Genomic DNA, 25,159 nt, shown 5'->3' on the forward strand with positions numbered 1-25,159 from the left:
GAAATATAAAGTATTTAATGATTCAAGTACAGTTTGAACTGAAAAAGAATGATTCCATTCAGCTTTTGGTTTCAATGTTCATCTATCTATCCTCCCAGCCATATTAATAAGCCCAGTCAAATAAAGCTTGGGACATATCAGGCAGAATTGTAAAGCAAGAGAATGTTTCTTTCAAAATTTCTCAAAGTTCTGAGGTAAAATGGAATATAAACTATTATTAAAAGAAGCAAGTGTAGTTATTAATTAAAGGCTATGGAAAGGATTATCTTTTTAGAAAGACAGATAACAAATAGAATGTAAGCTGTGAAATAATAAATTTGAATCCAATAATATTGCAATAAAAAGAAGTAATAAAGTAAATACCAAAGATTTTAGTCATTACAGAAATGCAAATCACAACCATAATGAAATGCCATCTCACACCAGTGAAGATGGCTATTATTAAAAAGTCAAAAAATAACAGATGTTGATGAGGTTTCAGAGAACAGGGAATGCTTATAAACTGTCGGTGGGAGTGTAAATTAGTTCAGCCATTGTGGAAAGCAGTGTGGAGATTTCTCAAAGAACTTAAAACAGAGCAGCCATTCAACCCACCACCATTAAATCCTTCTACCAAAAAAAGACACATGCACTTGTATGTTTGTCACAGCACTGTTCCCAATAGCGAAGACATAGAATCAACCTAGATACCCATTAACTGGATAAAGAAAATGTGGCACCATGGTATTTACACCATGCCATATACATTATGCAACCGTAAACACGAACAAAGACATGTCCTTTGCAGCAACATGGATGTAGCTAGAAGCCATTATCTTAAGTGTATTAATGCAGGAACAGAAAACCAAATGCTGCATGTTCTCACTTACAAGCAGGAGCTAAACAGTGAGTACACCTGGACACAGAGATGAAAACGATAGACACGGACTACTAGAGGGAAGAGTGGAAGTGGGTTGAGTGTTGAAAAGCTAACGATACTTAGATATAGTTAGATACCAGTGCTCACTACCTGATGTGATGGGATCGTTCATACACCAAACCCCGGCAACAGGCAATATACTAATGTAACGAACCTGCACAGGTACCCCCTTCATAGAGTTTGGATATTTGTCGCCAATGAAATATCACATTGAAATGTAATCCCCAGTGCTGGAGGTGGGGCCTGGCAGGAAGTGTTTGGGTTATAGGGCAGATCCTTCATGGGTTGGTGCTGTCCTCTTGATCGTGATTGAGTTCTCAAGGGATCTAGTTGTTTAAAAGTGTGTGACACCTCCCCCACACTTGTTACCTCTCTCTACATGTGAGACACCAACTTCTCTCTTCACATTCAGCCATGATTGTGTGGCTTCCTGAGGCTTTCCTAGAAGCTGGATGGATGCCAGGACCATGCTTCCTATATCACCTGCCGAACTGTGAGCCAATTAAACCTCTTTTCTTTATAAATTATCCAGCCTCAGGTATTTCTTTATAGCAACACAAGAATTACCTCGTATATCCCTGAACCTAAAATTGAAGAAAAAAAGAATGAGATTCACACCCATTAAAGGCAAGTCTTTGAAGTGTCTTCCAGAGATGGTTTTTGGGAAGAAATTTAGATAATATTTTACCAGAATTCTGATGATACCGTATGAACAAAACCACAGACAGAGACAGGTAAAACAGGTTTGGGGAAAGATTCAGTAAATTAGTTCATGCTAACTGTTAGAATCATCTTCAAAAGTGTAGTAATAAGTTGGCCTGAATCATAATTTGTCACCAGAAGTTTATATGAAACATGGAGGTTAATCAGTGGCAACATTTTTAAAAGATGTAAGAGTAAAGACACAGCTGTGTAAACAAAACAAACAAAAAATGTAGGCCAGGCACAGTGGCTCATGCCTGTAATTGCAGCACTTTGGGAGGCTGAGCTGTGTGGATCGCTGGAGTCCAGGAGTTTGAGACCAGCCTGAGCAATGTGGCAAAACCCTGTCTCTATAAAAATACAAAAAAGTTAGCCAGTGTGGTACTGTGGGCCTGTGGTCCCTCTGGTCCCTGTGGTCTCAGCTCACTGCAACCTCTGCCTCCCATGCTCAGATGATACTTGCTATAGAGGAGGCTGAAGTTGGAAGGGAAGATCATCTGAGCCTGGAAGGCAGAGATTACATCACTGCATTCCAGCCTGGGTGACACAGTGAGACCCTGTCAGAAAAAAAGAAAAAGGTTTTAGTAAAGACCTGTGTCCACTATTGTTGAAACTGTCGCCAGAAATGAACCCATGGTCTGCTGCGTAAACATCCTGTGGTTTCATGCAGCTCCAGTTCAGGAGGGAAACAAATTTAGAGCATAAACCCTTGGTGGGATCACCCAGAAAAATGTTGATTAGAGCCAGAATCAAAGGAAGCTAAAAGAGGCCTGGCACAGTGGCTCACGCCTCTAATCCCAGCACTTTGGGAGTGATGTCAGGAGTGCAAGACCAGCCTGGCCACTAGTGTGAAACCCTGTCTCTATTGAAAATACAAAATTAGCTGTGTGTGGTGGCACATGCCTGTAATCCAAGCTGCTTGGGAGGCTGAGGCAGGAGAATCACTTGAACCCAGGAGGCAGAGCTTGCAGTGAGCCAAGTTCGCACCACTGCACTCCAGCCCGGGCAACAAGAGTGAAATTCCATCTCAAAAAAAAAAAAAAGAGTAAGCTAAAAGATTTAGGTTTTGTAAAAAGTCACTCTCTTATACTTATGCTGTAATGACTCTGGGGAGATTAGACTGGGTTAATGATTTTTAAAATAGTCAAATTATGGTTTATTTTACAATGAGGTAATAGAGATGTGTATGATTTCCTAAATGATTAAAAGAAATTTGTTTTGGAAACACAATGACTTTCTTCCATGTAGGGGACATTTTTGCCTAGAAAATTCTGTCTATCCATCATTATTAATAATTTTAAAAATCAACAATGCATTTTTTTTTTGAGACAGACTCAGGTTCTGTCACCCAGGCTGGAGTGCAGTCGCACAACCTTAGCTCACTGCTTAACAATGCATTTTAATCCCAAGTTTGCTTAACATCCATCAAATCCTGATACCCGAGATCAACTTAAAATAGCACTTGATTATGTTCTAAAATATGAACCAAATACTAATCCTGATTTTCAAATCTGCAAATAGGTAGATATATTTTATTAATTACAAGTAGTCAGTCTTTAGTTGTAATACATATATACATGAAAAATATGTTAAGGTGGTCTTAACTGTCCTTTCTTTTCAAACCCTTTCCATGTAATTTTACTGGTGTTCCAACAATAAATCAGATAATCTCTAGAGGTCTATTGTAGTATTTAATTCTATCATTTATAATGTTTATTCAAATAAAGGCAGTGCTTAGCATTTATAATGGCCATTTCCTTTTAGTAAGCCAGAAATGGCCCTGCCCCATGTGAACTTTATTACTATAAAGGAACAACACTTATTGTGCATACTATGTATCTTAGTCTATGTCAAAGAAAAATGACAGAATCATTCATTCCAGGTGATCAGCACTAACTGAGAAAGGTATCTTCTCCTACGCTTGAGGACAGTTAAAAAAGTGTCCCCCAGTTCTCTCAGCTATTCAGATGTTACTCAGTGGGCCTCCCCAGTGCCTAAAGACTGCTGCTCAAAGCCAGATTATACAGAAGAATGTGCAGCACGTCAAGTGATTCCGAGTGTAAACAGACTTAGGAAGGGCAGATACACAAGAACCAGAGGCAACACAATAGACTGACCTTCTCATCAACCTCTTCCCCTCCCCTTTCCTTAACTGTGGAAAGTCAGGCAAAGTCAGGGTACCAGAAGAAATAATAAATGAAAAATGACCCTTGCCAACTGTGGATTTTCAGTGCCTGATTACCCACCCATCTCATCTTATGCATCAAAGAGCAAAGGGTGTGGGAGAGCCGGTAGAGTAGCCAGGAAGAAAGGAAAAGAGGGATTATTTACTGGCCCTTTGAGATCTGGTTACCAGCCGGAAAAACAAGAACAGATGTATTTGCATGATTATAAAATAAAATGCCTTTCAAATAACTTAATCTTCAGGAATATTATAGTATATACATTTGTTTCTAATTCCCTCAGGCTAGGCAACAGCCTGCGGGATCCTTTGTTTACCCATGGGTATAAGGATGGAAGATTCTTACATGCACCCTTGAATGCATGCTAGTGAGTAACACGTGTGAGAACCAAGAGGATTAGAGTATTATCCTGCCATTGTTTTCTGCACTGCATCCACTTCAATCTACAGGAAAATGAAAATAGAAATGGGCCCAAGAGATTATAAACAGGCTGTTGCCATTGAAGTCTGCTCTTAGTTGATGCAGCCCAGGATGCAGGCTTTGTTTCTTCTGGTTCTATCAAAAACCCTCTAAGAATGTGAAAAGAATTAGTGGAGGTGAAATCACCCAAAAGGCAGTTACTGTCTTCTGTCTCAGAGGAGTCAGTTTCAGCCAAGCAGACATAAAATACAAAGTTTCCATCATAGCTGAAAGGTTCAAAGCCAAAAGGCAAAGTGCATGGACTTTGAAAATGTTCCTGCTTAGTGGTAGGTAAGAAAGGGTATAAATGCAGCAGCTCAGACTAAATATGAATATCAGGGAAAGGGAAGAAATGTGTGCACTGGTCCCCCATGCCGTGCTTCCCTAGGATGGATGCAGACTTCATTTTCCACTTGGCACAAAAAGAACCTAGACCCACACCACCTGGATCATTCAAAAAGCCCTTAACGTGTTGTTTGCAAAGTCCACTTTTGCTCTTAACTAGGCCAACTGGGCCAGCTTTCCAAAGGCTGGGCTCTGTTGAGTAGCAGGAGGCCATCAGGGTCACATATAAAAGCAAGCTGACTGGTTCGTAGGGTGACAGTCACATCAGGCAAGGTCGGCTCACTTTTTCCATTCCAAGTCAGGGCTGGCCCATAATGGTGATATGGTCATATTAATAACAACAGAGACAACCAAAACCTTTCAGGGAAAGGGCTCAAAACGCTTTCCAAGGAAAAGCCTGCTGTTAGTTCCCCAAATGACAGATAAGACAACTCAGACTGAGAGAAGGAGAATGATTAGGCCCATAGCGCACATGTGAATTGAACATAGCTGAAAGAAAGAACTGAAGCCCACCATCCCAGATCATGTTCTGGTCCTCAGAGTATTTTTCAACTCCATGGGGGCCTACTTCCTAAAAGGCTGACTGCTCTGTTCTCAGGAACTGCAGAGGCTGGGCCAGACTCTCTGTACTCAATGTATTGTTTTAAAGCCTTCATATCCCACTAACTTACCTTCTGATTTAAACAGATAAGAGTTGTCTTTACTGTTTTTGTGGCTTTTTTATGTAATGCATTAAAATCTGCTAGAATGGCAAAATAAAAACCAAAACAAAATGTAGAATTAAGAAAAGTGGGCCGAAATGTTTACTTCTCCCACTTAGCATAGGCAGGTGGTATAATGTATACTCGTAAACACACTCGTCCCGAAGGTACAGCTTCTCATATTCCCCTGAGTAATTCAAACAATAACTAACAGGTGATTTGCTTATGATTTCTCATTTAAAGTAAAACTAATCTTTTAAAGTTTCCTGTCAAATGTATCAGAAATACTATGACTTTTCTCCATTTATAGTCTAAGATGATTTTGGAATCACAAAATTACCTGGGCCTGCTTTCTAAGCACCTGGCACACATTGCTAAGTACTTTCTAATATTAAAGAGGCTGTATAAACTTGTGATTAAGAGCAGGGACTTTGAAGCAAAGCTCTACTCTTTTTTTTTTTCTAATATACACACACACATATATATATAATTTTTTTTTTTTGAGACAATCTTGCTCTGTCAGCCAGGCTGGAGTGCAGTGGCAAGATCACAGCTCACTGTGAGCTCCAGCAATTCTCTTTGAGCTGAAGCAGTTCTCTTGAGCTCAAGCAATTCTCCCACCTCAGCCTCCCAAGTAGCTGTGCCACCTCGCCCAGCTGACTCTACTCCTTATGAGCTATGTGACCTTGGCAAGATCCTTAACCTCTCTGTCCAACTTTCTCATCTGGAAAGTAGGAAGAAGAATCACATGCTTCCTGTGGCTGTTGAGAGAATGCTATGAGCCAACATATGCAAAAGGTTTACATGCGTGCTCCATGCATAGCAAAGCTACTGCATGCATGTTAGTCCACTGATGAGCTTTCACTTTATGATAGAAAAATAAAGTTCTATCCCATGATTCCTGCCTGGGGGAACCACAGCAAAGTGAATATATGGAAAACAGTATGATTTTGGCATATCGTTTGGCTGAATGACCACAGGTAGTGAAGACAGTTATGTAGAAAAGTCATTGCAGTAATCGAGGAACACTTCCTGGAGGAAAGGAATGAAATTTTCATGAAAATAGGAATAAATGCTTCCCTGGTTCTCTTCGTTATTCATACTCTCTCTTATGCTGGATACTTATTAGCGTAGTGTGATAGGAAAATGCTGGATTCAGAAATAATTAAGCTTTTTATACAAATCTTCAAAAAAGAGCAAGAGGCAATCCAATGGTTGTCAACTGTCTGATGAAAATGATTCCTAGGTCTTGGGTAGCTGCTATTTATTTTAGGATAAGAGTGACAGTAACTATTAAAAAATATTTCCTGCTTTTTAATAATTGCACCTTAAGATAACACTGGTGTTCTGTCTTATCAATGGAGGCCCCTATTCAACCTACTGAATCCTACTTCAGTGTCTCCTTTCATTAATCAAATGTGGTTTCTTGAAATTTTTTTCCTACCACCTCCCAAGCACTGAATGTAAAGTGTTAGGAATTTGGAAATGAGTAAGACACATTCCTTGTCCTCAAAGTGTACCTTAAATCAGAATATTTAAATTAACATTTTGATTTTTCTAATAATAAATTCTTATATAATTACCTTTTCAAATTGGAAAATTCAAAACATTACACAAGAGATTAATAAAACAATTATAAATCTACCACATAGAGATAACCACTCTGGTATGCTTGTCTGATCTTTCTCATAGGACAAATAAATAAATGCAAGCGGAGCAGTATAATCATGCTGATACCATTAACTGGCCTTATTCATGTATATAATAAAACTTTTCTCAAGCCAGTACAATTTATTTGAAGGAATCACCTTTAGTGTTATATGCTGTTCTCTCAAATGCATAGTCTGTGAAACAATCACTTCAACATTATCTAAAGATGAAAATTAATCTCTGACTAAAGACCCTGTAACTAGAAGAAGTATATTTCACAGAGATGATGTGCGGGAGAGAGGGAATCACTCCGCAGAAAAGCAGGCCATCTTTATCCATCCAGTTACCATGACCTACAGAGCATGAGCTGTGTTAGAGCAGCCCTCCACATCAGCCAGGAACTCTCACATGCCCCATGGCCTCCATTCCCTATATTCTCCTTCTGCTACCTTTTCCCTGAGGGTTGGAGGGCTTTACTGCTTAGGCAGTTTTCCCATCTCCTAGGACGTATGGCAGAGAGAAGGCATGTGAGTAGCTAGAAAAAAATCCAAATTAAACCTCACGTTCTCTTAATAAACTCAAAACTGTCTTTAATATAAACTAGTGAAAGATATAAGTAATACACAATGGCGATTTTGCTGGTTGTGTATGCCACCCTTACTTATATAACTCAGAATGTGTCCATTTGTTTGTTTTTAGAGTCACTTCCTTCCAAGGATGTGGAATTAAGTGGTTATACAGAATCAGCTGTCAAACTTGGCACTGCAGTCACTTTTACACTTTTACTTTTTTTTTTTTTTCTTGAGACAGAGTTTCGCTCTTGTTACCCAGGCTGGAGTGCAATGGCACGATCTCAGCTCACCGCAACCTCCGCCTCCTGGGTTCAGGCAATTCTCCTGCCTCAGCCTCCTGAGTAGCTGGGATTACAGGCACCTGCCACCATGCCCAGCTAATTTTTTGTATTTTTTTAGTAGAGACGGGGTTTCATCATGTTGTATTTTTTAGTAGAGACAGGGGTTCATCAAGGATGGCCTCGATCTCTTGACCTCATGATCCACCTGCCTCGGCCTCCCAAAGTGCTGGGATTACAGACGTGAGCCACCGCGCCCGGCTTGCAGTCACTTTTTCATGCTTAAGAAGGCAGGTACATTTCTAAAGAGTAGGAATATGAGAAACTTTCGTTATAACTAATAAAAGTAATGTGAGTTTATATGCAATAATGTTTCAAACCAGCATAGTTTTATGTATCCAAATGGTTGTGCTCTCCCCATATGGCATTGTCATTTCTAGAACATAGTCATGTGGTCATCTCAGTTTCTTCACAGGTAAAGAAAAGAAATCACTGGAATAAACTGACTATGTATTTTCTCATGGGGGAAAAGCGGAAGTTTTTTCCCCTGAAATGTCCAGTGTTAAAGATGATGTATATCACATTTCCTGGAATATAAAGTCTTCTGGAAGTTACTAATAGCTAAATATCTGTTTTACAATTTTCCCATTAGCTTCCATTGGACATACAAATGTGTAAAACTGAAGAAAATTATGAAGAAATAACAAAACTCCAAAGAAGAATTTACGCAAGGCATGGTGGCTCACACCTGTAAACCCAGCATTTCAGGAGCCCAAGGTGGGAAAATCACTTGAGCCCAGGAGTTTCAGACCAGCCTGGGCAACAATGGCAAGGTCCCATCTCTACAAAAAATACAAAAATTAGCCAGGTGTGGTGGCACATACTACTATAGCTGGGACTACAGGCATACACCACCATGCCCACCAAATTGGGAGGTGGGAGAATCGCTTAAGCCTGGGAAGCAGATATTGCCGTAAGCTGAGATCTCACCACCACACTCTAGCCCAGGCCACAGAGCAAGATCCTGTCCCGAAGGAGAAAACCCCAAAAACAAAACACAAAAATAATAACGTAGCCTTGCATCAGTTTCCTATTACCACAACAGTGCTCATAACAAAGCACCCCAAAACTCAGGGGCTTAAAACAATGAGCACTTTGCTGACAAGCCTACAGCCCACTTTGGTGAGCTCAGCCAGGGTTGGCTAGACAGGTCCGATTTTAGCTGGACTCACTCACATGTCTGCAGTTCACCCCTCTGTTACTAATGAGGATGGCACCAGTCAGGACAACTGAGATGATTGATCTGACTTTCCTCCATGTGGCTTGCCTTCCAGCAGACTAGCCTGGGCATGTTCTCCTGACAATTTCAAAGGAGTAGGAGGGCACAGAAATACACAGGGTGTTTTCCAGCTCTGCCTGTTTCCAGCTCTGCCTGTGCTATGTCTGCTAACTAAGTCTCATTAGGCAAAGCAAGTTGCAAGCCCAGCTCAGACTCAAGGTTAGGGAAATAGGCTCCACCCATATAGCCTAGAACACAGCCACAGGGAGGGGTAAGGAGTTGGAGTCATTGATACGACTAATCTAACCCAACCTTATATTCTTAAATGACAATAACAATAATGATAATCAAAAATAACCAAGGTAATTCAGATTTTTGAGGGGAAGTTGGGGTCAATATTCTAAAGCACTTATAGGAAGAAAAAAATTTCTTTCCTCAGCTATTTGTAGGTGCATGGATGAGGCAGCTATACCAAAAGACAGGCTAGCGAGAGAAGGGCATACAAATGTATTTAATATAAGTTTTATTTGACACAGGGGCCTTCAAAAGGAAAGTAACCCTCACCCTGCCAGCCAAAAAAAAAAAAAACGGGAAAATATATGTATTTTTGTGCTAGGTTTGGTAAAGTGGACAGTCATGGAGAAGCCTGTCTCCATGGACCAATGGGGGTCTTTGGGTAATAACTGGGGGTACCTAGCAAGACCTGTTTGAAGAAGACAGACACAGATTCTGCCTTCAATCACTGAACACAGAATCATGAATGTCTTCTTCAAAGAAGACACAGATTCTTCTCTGTGTCCCTGAATCTTCAGAGATATGGGTGCTCCTTTCCTCCAGGTATAGGGACAGCACCTCTGGAATGACGGAGGGCCTTGTGACCTGCTTTAGGGGAGAAGGCCAAGGGGAAGACGATGGAGACCTTCCTGCTTCTGCTGTTTTCTCAGGTGCCAAGGTGCTATATTTTGGAGTAGTGTGTCCTGAACCCCGTGAGTAACACAGAGAAGAAAAAGTTGAAGTAAATTAATGGAACAAAGCAGTTATTAAAAAATTAAGAAGCCTTTTTTCCCCAAAAAATTTTCTCTATAGCATACAGCAGGATGGCATACTTCCTGATTTCTGGGTCCCTTTTTTCTTAATAGCTAAGGGAAGAGATTTGTATTTAGTACAGTTGATCTGAAGAAAGTGGAAAAGAAAATAAGTAAAACACAACTAGTGATTTTAACTCACTTTATTGTTCTTAAAAGAGGCGACAAACTATGTGAAATGGCTTCTGCCTGTAATTCCAGCAATTTTGGAGGACGAGTTGGCAGGAGCATCACATGAGGACAGGAGTTCATGACAGCCTGGGAAAACTAGCAAGACCTTATCTCTAAAAAATACAGAGGCCAGCTGCAGTGGTTCACGCCTGTAAACCCAGCACTTTAGGAGGCTAAGGCAGGCGAATCACTTGAGCTCAGGAATTTGAGACCTGCCGGACCAATACTGTAAAACCCTGTCTCTACTAAAAGTAAAAAACTTAGCCTCGCATAGTGGCAGGCACCTGTAATCCCGGCTACTCGAAGACTGAGACAGGAGAATCACTTGAATCCAAGAGTTGGAGGTTGCAGTGAGCCGAGATGATGCCGCTACAATCTAGCCTGGGCAACAAAGCTAGACTCTGTCTCAAAATATATATATATAAAGAAGAAGAAGAAGCCATAAGGGTATGTTTTACCTCTGGGTGAAAACTTTCCCAAGAGCACTCACCCAGCCTGCTGAAGATAAGATTCAAATATGGGATTAACTTGCACATTGATGTTGCTTCCATGCCACATTATAAGTCAGTAAGATAGTCACTGACTTCCAATGACTTTAGGGTGGGCTTATCAGGACATAACCCATGGTAAGTTGAGGAGCTTCTATATTTAAAATCAAACAAATATTGTTCTTTCTGTCTAAAATAGTTTTCCCGCCTTCACTATCTAGTTAATGCTCACCTTCCTTGAATATCTTCAGTTTCTGGTTCACTTATTTGGAGATACCATCTTAATGCTCCTGACAGTATACATTCCTTGTATACTTCTGTCTGCATCATGTACTTCTTCCCATAGCAGTCACAGTTTGATATTAGTTCATGGAATATTTGACTGCTAACTGCTCTCACTAGACTGCCTACTCCATGAGGGTAGAGACGCTTTCTGGTTCTGTTCTGTTTCATCTTTCTTTGGATGCAGCATAGTTGCTGACATATAATAGCCCTGACACACGTCAAATGAATGAAGGACTAGATAGAAAGCAATAAATGGGAGGGCATGATTACTGGCAATATGTGAGAATATTATGGACAACAGAGCATGTACAAGGCTCAAGAGACCAAGAAAGTTCTTCAGAGTGAAGTTTTAGGTAATCAGTTTTTAAATGAAGGAACTAATCTGAAATACATGTTTTAATGTTTTTAAGTTCAGTGTTCAATACATGAATGTTTTGAAACACAGAAACAACCACATTTCATGTTTTTAATAGTAAGAACCAGAAAAAATCAATGTCAAAGATTTATCAAACAAATGTCCTCCATGGGATAAGCCTCTTTTCTCCAGCATTTTCAGTTGCAGAGGAGGATGAAAGGGAAGGTATACATTACATGCCTGATTCAGAGTCAGCCGATGCAAAGTCAGATGCCTCACTGAGGCTCTCTGCAAGTATTTGATATTTTCTGAAGAAAATTTAGAATTGCATGCATCCCCTCCTCACCACCTACTAGCTGGTCATACAATACCTTTTGCAAAGGACAGGACTCACTCACTGCCACCTTGTCTGCACCTTGTTGGCCTATATTTTATTCTGATTGTAAACTGAAAATGGCTTATTTTATTAATCCTGAAAGAATGCACGTAAGATTTGGATTTTCTGGTTAAATTTATAGTGGAATCAGAAACTGCTTCAGGAAAGAAATGTTAGTGCCTGCCTGTCACTACACAGAATGATACGTGTCCATAACATCAGAGCCCCAGATGAGTGCCTTATACGCAGTGCTGTGTACATCTCACACACTGACTGTATTCAACCCAGCGGAGTTATTCAGTCATCACTACCCAGCCATCCCTTAAAATTCTCACAATATCTGAGTTTATGACACTGGATTGGATGCTATAGTTCTCAAGACAAAACAGTCAAACAGGAAAGGAAAGGCCTTGCCATGATGGACTCAGAAACATCACAATAAAATTTTAAGACCCGACTTCAGAAGTAGAGTCCACAGAGAACCAAAAGTGAGCTGAGGCATAAGGATGGCTGTGTCCTTTACTCAGTTCACTTTGGCTGCAAGGTTGCCATCCTAACTAACTTATTAACTCAGTAGAGTCAATGCTTTTTCATTAGAATAGGTTTGCATATGGCTGTGTATCATTCAATAAGGAAAAAATGTCAAAATGGAGTTTCTTTAATTATCCAATTAAATTAAATTTCTTTAATTGGATAATTAAAGGAAGTTCTTGAAATCCAATAAATATGTAATGAAGACAAAAGCACAGTGCTTAATATTTGGGAAAGTACTGACATAATAATTCCATGAGCGCATGGAAAATGGATGAAGAAAAAAAGGAAAGGAAAAGCTAGAGGAAGGGAGAGAAGGAGGAAATCAGGGAAGGAGATAGGAAAAAGGAGAAAAAGAAAGATTGGTATATATAATGTTTATGCAATTTCCACAATAAATACTGGTGTCTCCGCAAAAATCTTACTGGTATTACTTTCTGCTGGCAAACTGCATTGAAATCTATCCTATTTTCAAAATACTGTATTTCATTTAATTTTCTATAAAGTATTATAGTATTTTGATAAAATGTTTTCACTACTCTCCCCTGCTTTAATTTATTAAACTACTCTCAATCACAAACATTTGTGATAGACCCTGAAGGTAGAAATTACTGACATTTGGTTTATTAAATCAAAAAACGGCCTCTAATCCCAGCACTTTGAGAGGCCAAGGAGGGTGGATCACTTGAGGTCAAGAGTTTGAGACCAGCCTGACCAACATAGTGAAACCCAGTCTCTACTAAAAATACAAAATTAGCCAGGCATGGTGGCACACACCTGTAATCCCAGCTACTTGGGAGGGTGAGGCAGGAGAATCACTTGATCCAGGAGGTGGAGGTTGCAGTGAGCCAGGAAGGCACCATTACACTCCAGCCTGGACAAGAGTGAAACTCTGTCTCAAAGAAACAAAACAGATGTCTATTTGTATAAATAGACAGTTGTGTTAAAGGCTAACAAGGTGAAACAAATAAAATACTAGCAGACAAAATAATCACATCCCTTGGGAAGACGACTTGGGAGAAAAGAGTTTTCACAGAAGAGATAACACTTCATGTAGATTCCTAAAGAATCAGTAGGGAGTCACCAGATAGATCACAGAGGAGGACATTAGGAGAAGCCTTGGAGGCAAAGGGAATAAATACAACAGCATGACAGCCTGAAGGAGCAAGTGCACCCAGGGACCTGTGGTGGAAGTGTAGCTGGAAGGTAGCTGAAAATGGACAGTAAGCCAGGTCAGCAGAGAAAGGTCAAATCATAGAAGACCTCAGATGGCATGCGTAGATGATACTGATTTATTGTATAATCAGTAAATCTGAAGCATGGCGGTAAAATTATATGGTTTTCTTTAAAAGATAAAAACATCCTGCAACAATATGGAAAATAGACTTGAATGGAGAAACCATGGGGAAAAAAAGCTCAATGAGGAAACACTTAAAATAATGCACAAAAGAGAGATGACAAAGACCTGAAATAGGGCAGCAGTGCTGGGACTAGGGAAGAGATGATAAACTAAGAGATTGTAAATGAAGAACATCTATAATATCTAGATGGATGTAAGAGATTAGACACTGGCAAAAAATGTAGAACTTTCTAGTTATATACAGGTTTTTGGTATGTATGTGAAAAAGAGCAAGAGTTAAAGAGAAAGGTTATAATTGTGGCTCAAATGCATGAATTTTTCTATGGGACATCCTGATAGCAATTAATAGGAGGGAGCCAAAAATATTTAAAAGTGTAAAGACAGAAGGAAACAAGCTTGGAATGGAGATACTGATTTGCAGTCATCAGCATTCAGGTAGCGATGGATGCAGGGAGCATTGAAAAGATTGCCATGGGAATGCATGGAATTGAAAAGAGAATGAATGGTTAACTGTAAATCCATAGAGACACAGTCACACACCATATAATGATGTTTTGGTCAACAATGAACAGCATATACAATGGTGCTCCCATAAGATTTTAATGTAGCTGGAAAATTCCTATTGCCTAGTGATGTCATAGCCCTTGTAATGCAGTAGGATAACACATTACTCACGTGCTTTTAGTGAGGCTGGCTAAACAAACCTACTGTGCTACCAATCTTATAAAAGTCTAGCACATACAATTATGTGCAGTAAATAATACTTGATAATGATAATAAATGACCATGTTGCTAGCTTATGTATTCACTATTCTTTTTATTGTTATTTTAGAATGTATTCTTTCTGGCAGTGGCTCACGCTTGTAATTCCATTTCTTTGGGAGGCCGAGATGGGCAGATCACCTGAGGTCAGGAGTTCAAGGCAAGCGTGGCCAACATGGCGAAACCTTGTCTCTACTAAAAGTACAAAAATTAGCCAGGTGTGGTGGTGGGTGCCTGTAATCCCAGCTACTCAGGAAGCTGAGGCATGAGAATCTCTTGAACCCGGGAGGCAGAGGTAGATTGCAGTGAGCCGAGATTGCACCTCTACCCTCCAGCCTGGGTGACAAGATTGAACTCTGTCTCAAAAAAAAAGTGTTATTTCTCTACACATAAATATAAAAATATACATTTTTATAAATATAATATAAAAATATTTATATAAATATATTTTATAAGATATATATGTATTGTTTTAAGTTACCTATAAATAGCCTCAGGCAGGTTTCCCAGGAGTTAGGGATTCCAGAAGAAGGTAAGGAATTGTTGTCATAGGAGATGACAGCTCCATATATGACCTCCCAGTGGGGCAAGATGTGAAGGTGGAAGACAGTGATATTGATGATCCTGAACCTGTGTAGGCGTAGGCTCATGTATGTGTGTCTTCATTTTTAACCAAAAAGTTTAAAAAATAAAAATAATAGTAATAGAAAAAAGCTTATAGAATAAGTATATAAAGAAAGGAAATATATTTGTATAGCTGAGAGCTAGGACATTTGCTTATTCATTCACTCAATAGCATCTACCATAGAATATAAAACATAGAAAATAACCATATAACATTTGACAATGAAAAATGTTGAAGAATTTAATTAATAGAGCCTCAGGTTTGAGTGAATTGTATCTTTATTCTGATAATAATGTTTTTTTGAATTACATAAAATCTTAATATGTAAGCGACTGTGTGTGTGTGTTGTGTGTGTGTGTGTGTGTGTGTGTGTGAGAGAGAGAGAGAGAGAGAGAGAGCGCGAGAGAGAGAGAGAGAGAGAATAAAGGAGACTTTGCAGGACTGAAAACCCAAATTCATTCATTCTGTATGCATCACATTATATCATATCTAGAAGGAAAAAGTACTTCTGACAGCCTGACAGGTCTGGGCAAGTCGAATTTGCTTAGCCTCCTCTTTTCTAATGACTTGCTTCAGCTGATCTATATTTTTGCCATTCTAAGTCTAACTCCATCTTTTATCAGTTTTAGCTGCATTTCTAGTATCCAGTTTACTACTTTGGCAGAATGTAAGAGATTGTAAACTTGGTATCTATACACATTTTTATTCATTTTTTAAAATTATCTTGTCATTAATGTCATGTGAAAATAAAAATTTTAAAAATCATTTCTTACCAATCTTGCTAAGATGAACAGAGATGAGTTTCAGTGTGATTAGATGGGATCAAGATGTGGTTTCTTTGAGTCTATATTCCTCAACCTGTGACAAGTTTGGACTTACTGATATTACCAAAGATTTAGGTCAGTTTAACATCAGAAAAGTTAAATCACAGAGTGGCCAGTTCTAGGGCTCTCTGCTGCTCCATTAAAAGACTTAAAGTTAATTACAAAGCATATGAACTCTCTCTTCCCATCTAAATGACATCTATCATAGGAAAGGTTTGAAAACACACTATCTCACAGAGTTATTGTGGAAAGCAAAAGAGATAAAACACGCTAAAGTGCCTCTAAATGGTAGTGCACTATGAAATGTCAAATCAAGATGTGCTTGCCAATCACCATCACACTTCCAATCACAGGTCAGAACAAGAGCATGGGCAAAGAGGTGACAGGTCTCTTGAGCTAAACCTGCAAGTAGGTGAGGCAAGTTAAGGGAACAGAGAAGTAGATAGTATAGGGACGAGAGGGGTACAATAACCAACATGTGAAAACTTAAGCAAGCAATGGTAATAAGAAACTGAATAACTCGACCAGGCATAGTGGATCATGCCTGCAATCCCAGCACCTGGGAGGCCAAGGCAGGCAGATCACTTGCGGTCAGGAGTTCTTTATCAGCCTGGCCAACATGGTGAAACCCGTCTCTACTAAAATTACAAAGAAATTAGCCAGGTGTGGTGGTGTGCACCTGTAATCTCAGCTGCTCAGGAGGCTATGGCAGGAGAATTGTTTGAAGCTGGGAGGCAGCGGTTGCAGTGAGCTGACATCTGACCATTGGACTCCAGCTTGGGCAGCAGAGCTAGACTTCATCTCAAAAAAAAAAGAAAAGAAAAAAGAAAAACTGAATAACTATTTGTATTATGGGTACACTAGAAGCCCAATCCCCACCATTATGCAGTACGCCCATGTAACAGACCTGCACGTGCACTGTCTGAATCTCAAATGAAGTAAAATAAAATAATAAAAATAAATTTAGTTTATGGCCCAGCATCAGATTAAAGTTTGTAGAAATTCAAAGAAAAAAAATTGAGTAACTAGGAAAAGTAGTTCCTAACAGGCATGGCATTATGGAAACTTATAAATGTCCTAGTAAGAGTGAGAGTTTGATGCCCCCTGAAAGCAATGTATTTAAATCTTTATTAAATATTTATTTAGGGGACTGGAGAAAACTCGTCTGTTAACAAAAATATTTAATCTTCAGAATAAGAAAATCACAACATGCACCTAATGTAAAATGACATTTTATCAGGATAACCCTAGAATAACAGTGTTGTACAAGAGACAAATATTTGAAGGGCCAATAAAATGGCTTAAAACGTACTCAGATAAAACAGTTAATAATGACAAATTGTAGTCAGTCAAGCATTGCTTGGTTTCAGAATTTCACTTGATACCAGGGGCCAGTTAAGAGGCTGTTACTCAGGGCAGAAGAGTTACCACTTGCCACTCTGAGGTGTGCATTGAAATTTTAAGGCATGGGTCTGAATAGATGAAAAGTTCACTTTCAAAAATTCTCATTTCAGTGAGAGTTCTCATTATATTTCAATTGTCATATAAGAAATCACATGTAAAAATTAACGTTTACCTGCTTCATATTTATAACTAATTTAGTAATGCTTAGCTCCCAGTAGAGATCATTTCCTCATCCTCTTGCCTATCTGGCCTGTGCTTATTCCAACTTAGCCATCAAATGGGCAGATTACAAAGAGGGAAAATGGAGATCTCAGAGTAACAGTTCCAAGAAGTTCACATGAATAGTTTTAGGTATTGAAGAAAACTCTTACCAGGTGTGCCAGTAACACCCTAAGATGACCCCCACAATGAGTCATGCCCTTATATAACCCTTTCCCCTTGAATCCAGACAGAACCCGTGCCTTGCTTCTAACCAATACAGTATGGCAAAGGTGATGGGATGGCATTCTCCTAATTATGTTACAGTACACTGGACTCTGTCCAAATAGATTGGAGCAAAATATTCTTCCTTGCTGGCTTTGAAGATGTTAACTGCCATGTTGAGAAGGGACCTAGGCAGAAGATTACATGACAAAAAGCTAGAGATCTCTCTAGGAACTGAGGTTGCCCCAGCCAATAGCCAGTAAGAAAACTGCGATCTCATTCCTAGAATACAAGGAGATTAATTCTGCCAATAATTTGAGAGAGCAATGTATTTAATTAAGCAGGTCTTTCCCCTGATGTGTCTGTAAGGAGAACACGGCAGGTTGATACCTAGCTTAAAGCCTAGGAAGACTCTGATACTGAGCACCTAACTAAGCTGTGCCTAAACTTCCAATCTACAAGCACTGTACCGTAAGAAATGTGTATTGTTTCAAGCTGATAAGATTGTAATAATTTGTCACACAGCATAGGGAACAAATGCACCACACAGCAGGGTTCAGCTTCTTGTCTGCACTTTGTTCATTGGTAATAGAGTAGAAGTTTCTAGAGTATGGAAGTTTCAAAGTCTAGACAAGAAGAATTCGGTAGTTTAGGCATATGCATGTTGTGTGGTTTTGCGGGGGTGCCTGTTTCTGAGGGGCAGGTAGGCACCAGATCAGAGCCATAGAAGCGACCACAGTCGAGGAGTTAGAGATTGGGGTGGGCTGAGTCTGAGTCAAGTCATGGGATGATTATGGTAGTAAAGACTGAGAATTAAGCAGGGTATTTCTATACTTTTTTGAGGTGGAGCAAGAAGAGTTTCCAGTCCAAAATAATTTTGAGTGCCTGGAATCTCATCAGCAGGTATGCATTCTTTTTGTAAAGTCTGACTCTTGATATTTATTAATTATAACACCACGGAATAAATTATTGGATTAGATTTCTCAGTGAGAGTCCTTCTTAGCTGGAGATGAAGGGCCACCCAACAAAATTTGGAGGGGGACCCGCAAAAAGTAAACAGAGATGACAAATACAAACTGGTATTGTTTTATAAATATAATAATGACATTCTTGTCACTAAAATTTATATATTTAATATTAAGGATATAAATACATAGTTTTTATAAAATACAAATTTTTATGTAAATATATATTAATAAAATAGCATTTTTATAAAGAATATATAATATATAAAACATAAAAATCTGATAATGTTTTTATATATAAATATATATATATATCTTTAGAGTTAGGATTAGATTGACTAAAACTCTAGCTCTTGTCTTAACTTTCTGATTTAGGCAAATTACTCAATGTTTTATGCTTCAGTCTACTCAATTTAAAATAAGAGTAGTAACAACTATTATTGTTCTCCCGATTGTTATGGGACGAAAAGAGGTAAGCAAAAGTGACAATGAGAAAAGTAGTGTCTTCCACAGTACAGAGCAAAAGCTGAAGTCAAATAAAAGATCAATAGCATAGAGGGTTTAAGAATTTGTGTTGCATAGTCAGTTTGTGAGAACTTGAATCTTGGCTCACTGGTTTATTAGCTCTGTGACCTTTGGCCAATGACCTAACCTTCTGAGTATCCATTTACTCTTCTAAGAAGGCATGAAAGCAATGCCCACCTTCCTGTATTGTGCAGATCTTCAGTGAGACAATGTATGTATAGCCTGATTGGACTGCTTAGCCTGATAGCATCATGTTCCCTTTCAAACCTATATCATTGCTCTTTGTATTACTTCTAATTAGAACAATGAATGGGTTATGGTATCACTATTTATATCACTTTGTTTTTAGAACCAGAACCTCCAGGGCAAAGCTCTCTGATGGATGTTGTTGGATTGAATCAAACTCAAACTTGCTGATAGATGTAGGATTTGTGAGGTGCAGATCATAGGGGTCTTCTCTGCAATGCTGCCTGGCTGCAACAATGCCTTCACGACCTCATGTGTCTGCAGATAGACATGTAAGTGAAGAGAGGGTACCTTTTAGGTTAAAGTTAGGGAGCTTGATTTACTATGATAATGTTAGCTTTGGTATCATCCTAGATCACGTCAGCAACAAAATATTGTGGACACCACCGCAAGCTAGGAAATATGCACCAGGCCTTCCCAGCCCCCTGCTAAGTTCTAACACTGCACACAAAGCACATTAGCAGGATAGATATTTATACCCTGAGTTAGAGGTCTGTGCCATGAAAGTGATGTATGTAAGATCAATGCAGCTGTATTTTAACCACATAGGATGGGTTTAAAACTTCCCGTGAACGTCAGTGTGTAATAGGCCAAGATGGTTACCTCAGGAAGGGACACATAAGTTTTTCTGGAAGGTCCTGGAACACTTGTGGAAAACAAGCTAATTGACTAGCTGAAGTCATAGACTCATGGCTAAACAATTATTTAAAAGTGATACTTCTCTCTCCTGGCCTACACTGAATATCGTAACTAAAACATCCCACATATACTGAGAATAATGAGTCCACTTGGAAAATATTCTACAAAGCCCTTTAGCAACATGTTCTCATATCTCTTGAAGAGCTACATACAGGCATTGCCTGGTAGACAGTTTTATGTGTGATATTGTGTTAGAGATCCAAAAATGCCCAGTCACTAGGAGCTTATTGCCCAGAGTAATAATCAACACACTGATGATCATTTACCAGGTACCAGATACTAATCCCTTTATGGACAACACCTTGTTAGATCCTCACATAATTATCCTATGGGCTAGGAATGATTATTATCTTCATTTTACAGTTGAGGAAAACAGGACACAAAGATATTAAATAAGTTGTCCCAGGCCACACAGTTAATCAGCAGCAAAGCCAGTATCAAAACTGGGCTGACAGCTCCAGATTTCTCTCTTACCCATTAGGCTGCGCTTCACCTTCAACACAGAAATACCACCGGACTGGGGGTTGAAACTCCTTAGCTAAATGGAAGCTCTATAACTTTCCTACTTCATCATTTGTACCTGAGTGATAATAATACCCATGTCATTTGGTTGAGAAGATTACATAGACATATACAAAGCCTCCTTGCAGGTAATAATACCCAAGCATTATTGGGTGCTAGCTCATAATGGGTATTCAACAAATGTTATTTGTATCCAATCTGATTCCTTCAGATTTTTTATGGGAGTTCTTATTAACTCACAAATAAATTATTTGACTCTGCAATGCTTTTTGCTATAATCTAACCAATACCTGAGCACTATTTTGTTTAACAGATTAACTCTAGCCAAGGAACTGAGAGGAACTGAAGCCCTGTTTGGGTGAACCTTGTGAACAAAGTCAATTTGAGGGCACTGGGCATTGCTGAACAGGACAGGCCCAGGCTGGTGACAGTGGGGGCTATTGGGACAGCCAGAAGTCACTGTGAGCTAACGGGTGGAAGACAGGAAACAAGAGGCACTAGAAAGGGCATGCAAAGGCCTGAAACCATTTTGCCTAGGGCAAGAGCTTCTTTAATTTCTGCAGTTTATACCATGGCCCAATGCCATATTTGAGTTAAAAGTACACAGCTAGGATCATGCCAATGTGGGAATGCCACAAAAGATTTCTCTTGCTTCCTCCTGAAGATGTTAGTGATTATCATGTATTTAAACTATTTCAGTGTTTTTTTCAATTTTCTGTATGGGCTTATCGAGAAAATGTCAGAGAGCGGATGCTCAAGCATTAGCACCTTCATCTGGGCTCAGCGTGGGCTCATGGGCTTAGCAGCTCAGCCTGAGGATAAAGTGCTGCACCATCTCTTGGCACAGTGCATGCAGAGGGGCATTGATGGGGAGGCAGACAGAGAGAACTCTGTAGGCACACAGAGCTCGGAATCAGCTCACTATCTCTCATGGTTAGGCATTTCCACACTGTGATAATAAAAAGTGTACTTAAAGGACCTCAGATCATGGATTTTTCCTGTAAGACTCCACTGGAGAGTGACAAACCACAGGCATGACCTTAGCCATCGCACACTGATCGTCACAGAAAACCAGCACATCTTTATCACTATTTCACATCGGGAAAGCAAAGGCTTTCTTAGACATCCCTGGTATTTCCATCCAGGACCAGACTGTTACATGATCTTAAAGCCTCCACTGCAAGGAAGGCTTGAGGTTGAGTATTGTGCTTTAGTCCTAGCCATGGTAGAAACAAGTCAGAGAGATGGAGTTGGAAATAAATGGACTTCGTGCAAGCTAACCCAAACAGTCTGCATAGGTGGGTGCAATTATCACTCCTGTGATGTAGCTAAGGAAACTGCAGCCTGAAAAGGTTAAACAACTTACTCAGGATCTCACAACGAACCAGTGGTGAGGCTACGATTTGAACTCATGCACCTTCTGTCAGGGTCTTTGCACCTAGCACTATACGCTCCGGCTTCTCCAAATTAGTTCTTCCAGTGATTCTCTCTGAGAGTACCCAGCAGGTTTCCTTGATGCCCATAATAGTCATTTACAGTTACATATTTGTGTTGTTACGACCAATGCGGTAATGCCTGCCTGCCCAATTACATAGTAATCTCTGTGACGGCTGAAACATCTTTGTTTCATTAGCTGCTACATATACATCAGTGTACATGTTTTCTCACAGTCAGTCCATTAACACTGACTGTGTGAGAAAACAAATGAATGAATGAGTGAATTCAAAATAACCAGCGATTTGATGCTAACCTTGTGCTAAACTAGGACTTGAGTAACTGACAGCAGAAAAGCATCCATGAACTGAATAGCGGGCAGGGAAGACTCTGAGAAAAGATAGACTTAGGCTAGGCATAAAGGGATGGCTTTGGCTTTGAGCAGCTGGAATTGAGATGAGGAAGTCCAAAGTAAGAAGTGACAAGTATCTTTGTAAAATAGAAAACTGACCAGCCTGGTGAAAAGAGGGGATATATGTTCAGAAATAGGTCCCAATTAGGGTATTAAACCATTTAGGAAAAGCCATGAAAGAAGAGCAGAGAAAATTAGATTTCAATATCAATAAAGAGATGGAGAGTTTTGTGAATGTAAGCAAAATGCTAAAAGGGATTACTCTGGTAGTTATACAAAGATTTCATTGGCTGCCTTAAGAAGGCTATTTCAGTAGCCTAAGCATCAAGAAACAGTGAAGAAGACCAGACCAGACCACAATGGGAATGGAGAGTGAAGACAGAAAAGAGATCATGCCAAGGCAGCTACCACTAGAACTTACGGCTGTGAGGAATGGCAGAAAGAGAGAGAGAGAGAGAGAGAGAGAGAGAGAGAGAGAGAGAGAGAGAGATGGATTTAAAGCAAGTCTAAGTTTTTGAGTTGGTTGACTAGGAGCATTGGCTAACAAATTAGAAATTAAAGGAAAAAAAGATGCTTGAGGAAGAAGATTATGAAGCCAAATATGGAGTTCAAGGAAACCAAAGGATACACAAGTAAAAGTATTAATGGATGATTACAGATCATGAAAAGGCAAAAACTAGATATATACACTAGGAAGTGAGCATATAAAATATATCAGGAAAGAAATAGACTCATAGTCTTGGGACATATGATTATTTCTGAGTTGAGGCAGTAAAACGATTATGTGATTCTCCAATTTCTCTTCCCCTGACTCAGTGGCAGCAATGTTAGTCTGGGTCTCTGATGACTGTGAAACAGAGCTTCTCTTCACACTTCAAGTTGACTCATATGGGACATGTGGTTTGAGCAAGAATAAAACCTTGTCGTGTTAAGCCACTGAGGTTTCAGATTTAATTTTTAACTGAAGCACATCCTAGCCTATCTTAACATAAGCAGAAATCCAGTGCCTGGAGTAAGGCATTAGATCTCAAGGAAAAGTTGAAATTTGAGGTATGAAAAACGTAAGGGAGTGAAAAGCAATGTACAAATTTTACGAATGGGTAAAATTGAGTTGCTCTTATGCTAAAGTTAGAATAATATTCCTCTTCAAGGATAAAAATGAGCTTAAAACTTTCATTCACATTTAGCACATCAGCAAACTTGATAAGGTACCTTTTAAAGGAATAACAAAGAAAACTCAGTTATGGATTACTCATGCTAAATATTGTATAAAAAAAAGTGTGAGGTAATCCACATGTAAGTAAAACAGAAAAAGGCTGGGTGCGGTGGCTCATGCCTATAATCCCAGCCCTTTGGGAGGCCGAGGTGGGCGGATTACCTGAGGTCGGGAGTTCGAGACCAGCCTGACCAACATGGAGAAACCCCGCCTCTACTAAAAATACAAAATTAGCCAGGCATGGTGGCAGGCACCTGTAATTTCAGCTACTCGGGAGACTGAGGCAGGAGAATCACTGAAACCTGGGAGGCGGAGGTTGCCGTGAGCCGAGATTATGCCATTGCACTCCAGCCTGGGCAATAAAAGCAAAACTCTGTCTCAGAACAACAACAACAACAACAAAATGCACAAATTGTGTAAAAAGTAATTTAACATTGATAAGTGAAATGAATGCTTCTTTTGATAGCTGCGTCTTCTTGAGATTTTCCCCTGCAGTTAGTCTCTGTTCTACCCTCAGCACATCCTGTTTGCTTTGTGTCTTATCAGTGATCAGTATATATTTGTTGAGTGAATGAATAAGTAAATGCATATATAGAAGAATGAGGAACAGATAAAAATGACTGAATCCTTTAATTAAAATCAATTCAAAGGATTATATATTTCATTTATCCAGAGAGCAAAAATCTAGAATATCTGTTTTCTGGTTTAAGTTTAGCATGAAAAGTATGTAACAGAAAAAGAAAATAACTAAGGTTATTTTCTTGAGTTAGGATATTAAGGTGATTTTTGCTATTTATGCCAGTCCCCTAACAGCTTAAATGACCCATCTAATTGTGACGTTAAGAAAAAATTCTGTTTAATTTGCATCAATGCTGCAAGGTAAAAGAGAGAAAGGAAGGTTAATGAGTATATGGATATTTAATTTATATTCTCAATATATCAAATTATTTTTAATATTTAGTACATAGTTTTATAAGAGGAAAATAAAAATATTTCAGAAGAATTATGTGTATTGTCACAAAGGGTCAAAATAAAGTAGGAGGAGAGAAATCAGTCATTTAAATATCAGGAGGAATTTGCTGACAGTGGGAGATGTCACACTGCAAAAGGGTGTAATCTGCTGAGTTGTATATTAGACCGGACAGAGAATTAAAACATCCATCACTGAAAAGCATCCTTCACCTGCGGAGACGTAGACTAGCCAACAAAATGGATAACAGTGATATGAATGGTCTGGGTACCAGCCGAAATCAGTGACAGCAAGGACAAATACTTCCAATAACATCACCTATGTGATACCATGAACTAGGATTGACCTAAGTAGCAAAATTACCATAAACCTGAAAAACAAAACACATATTCT

The 25,159-nt window shown here is 39.3% G+C and overlaps 1 long non-coding RNA gene across 3 annotated transcripts in view; it reads left to right on the forward strand.

The window, feature by feature from the left end:
• The window catches only part of LOC118152741 (uncharacterized), a 239,166-nt gene that overhangs the window by 115,015 nt on the left and 98,992 nt on the right, over positions 1 to 25,159 (forward strand). Inside the window, exon 3 of one of the 3 annotated variants that reach the window (XR_013534724.1) lies at positions 8,462 to 18,680. The exons of 1 other annotated variant lie outside the window; for it this stretch is intronic. This is a non-coding gene — a long non-coding RNA (uncharacterized LOC118152741). The remainder of the gene's footprint in view (positions 1 to 8,461; positions 18,681 to 25,159) is intronic. One more of the 3 variants, XR_008480434.2, reaches the window with a different exon arrangement.

Source organism: Callithrix jacchus, chromosome 4, assembly GCF_049354715.1.
Source record: "Callithrix jacchus isolate 240 chromosome 4, calJac240_pri, whole genome shotgun sequence".
NCBI lineage: Eukaryota > Metazoa > Chordata > Mammalia > Primates > Cebidae > Callithrix > Callithrix jacchus.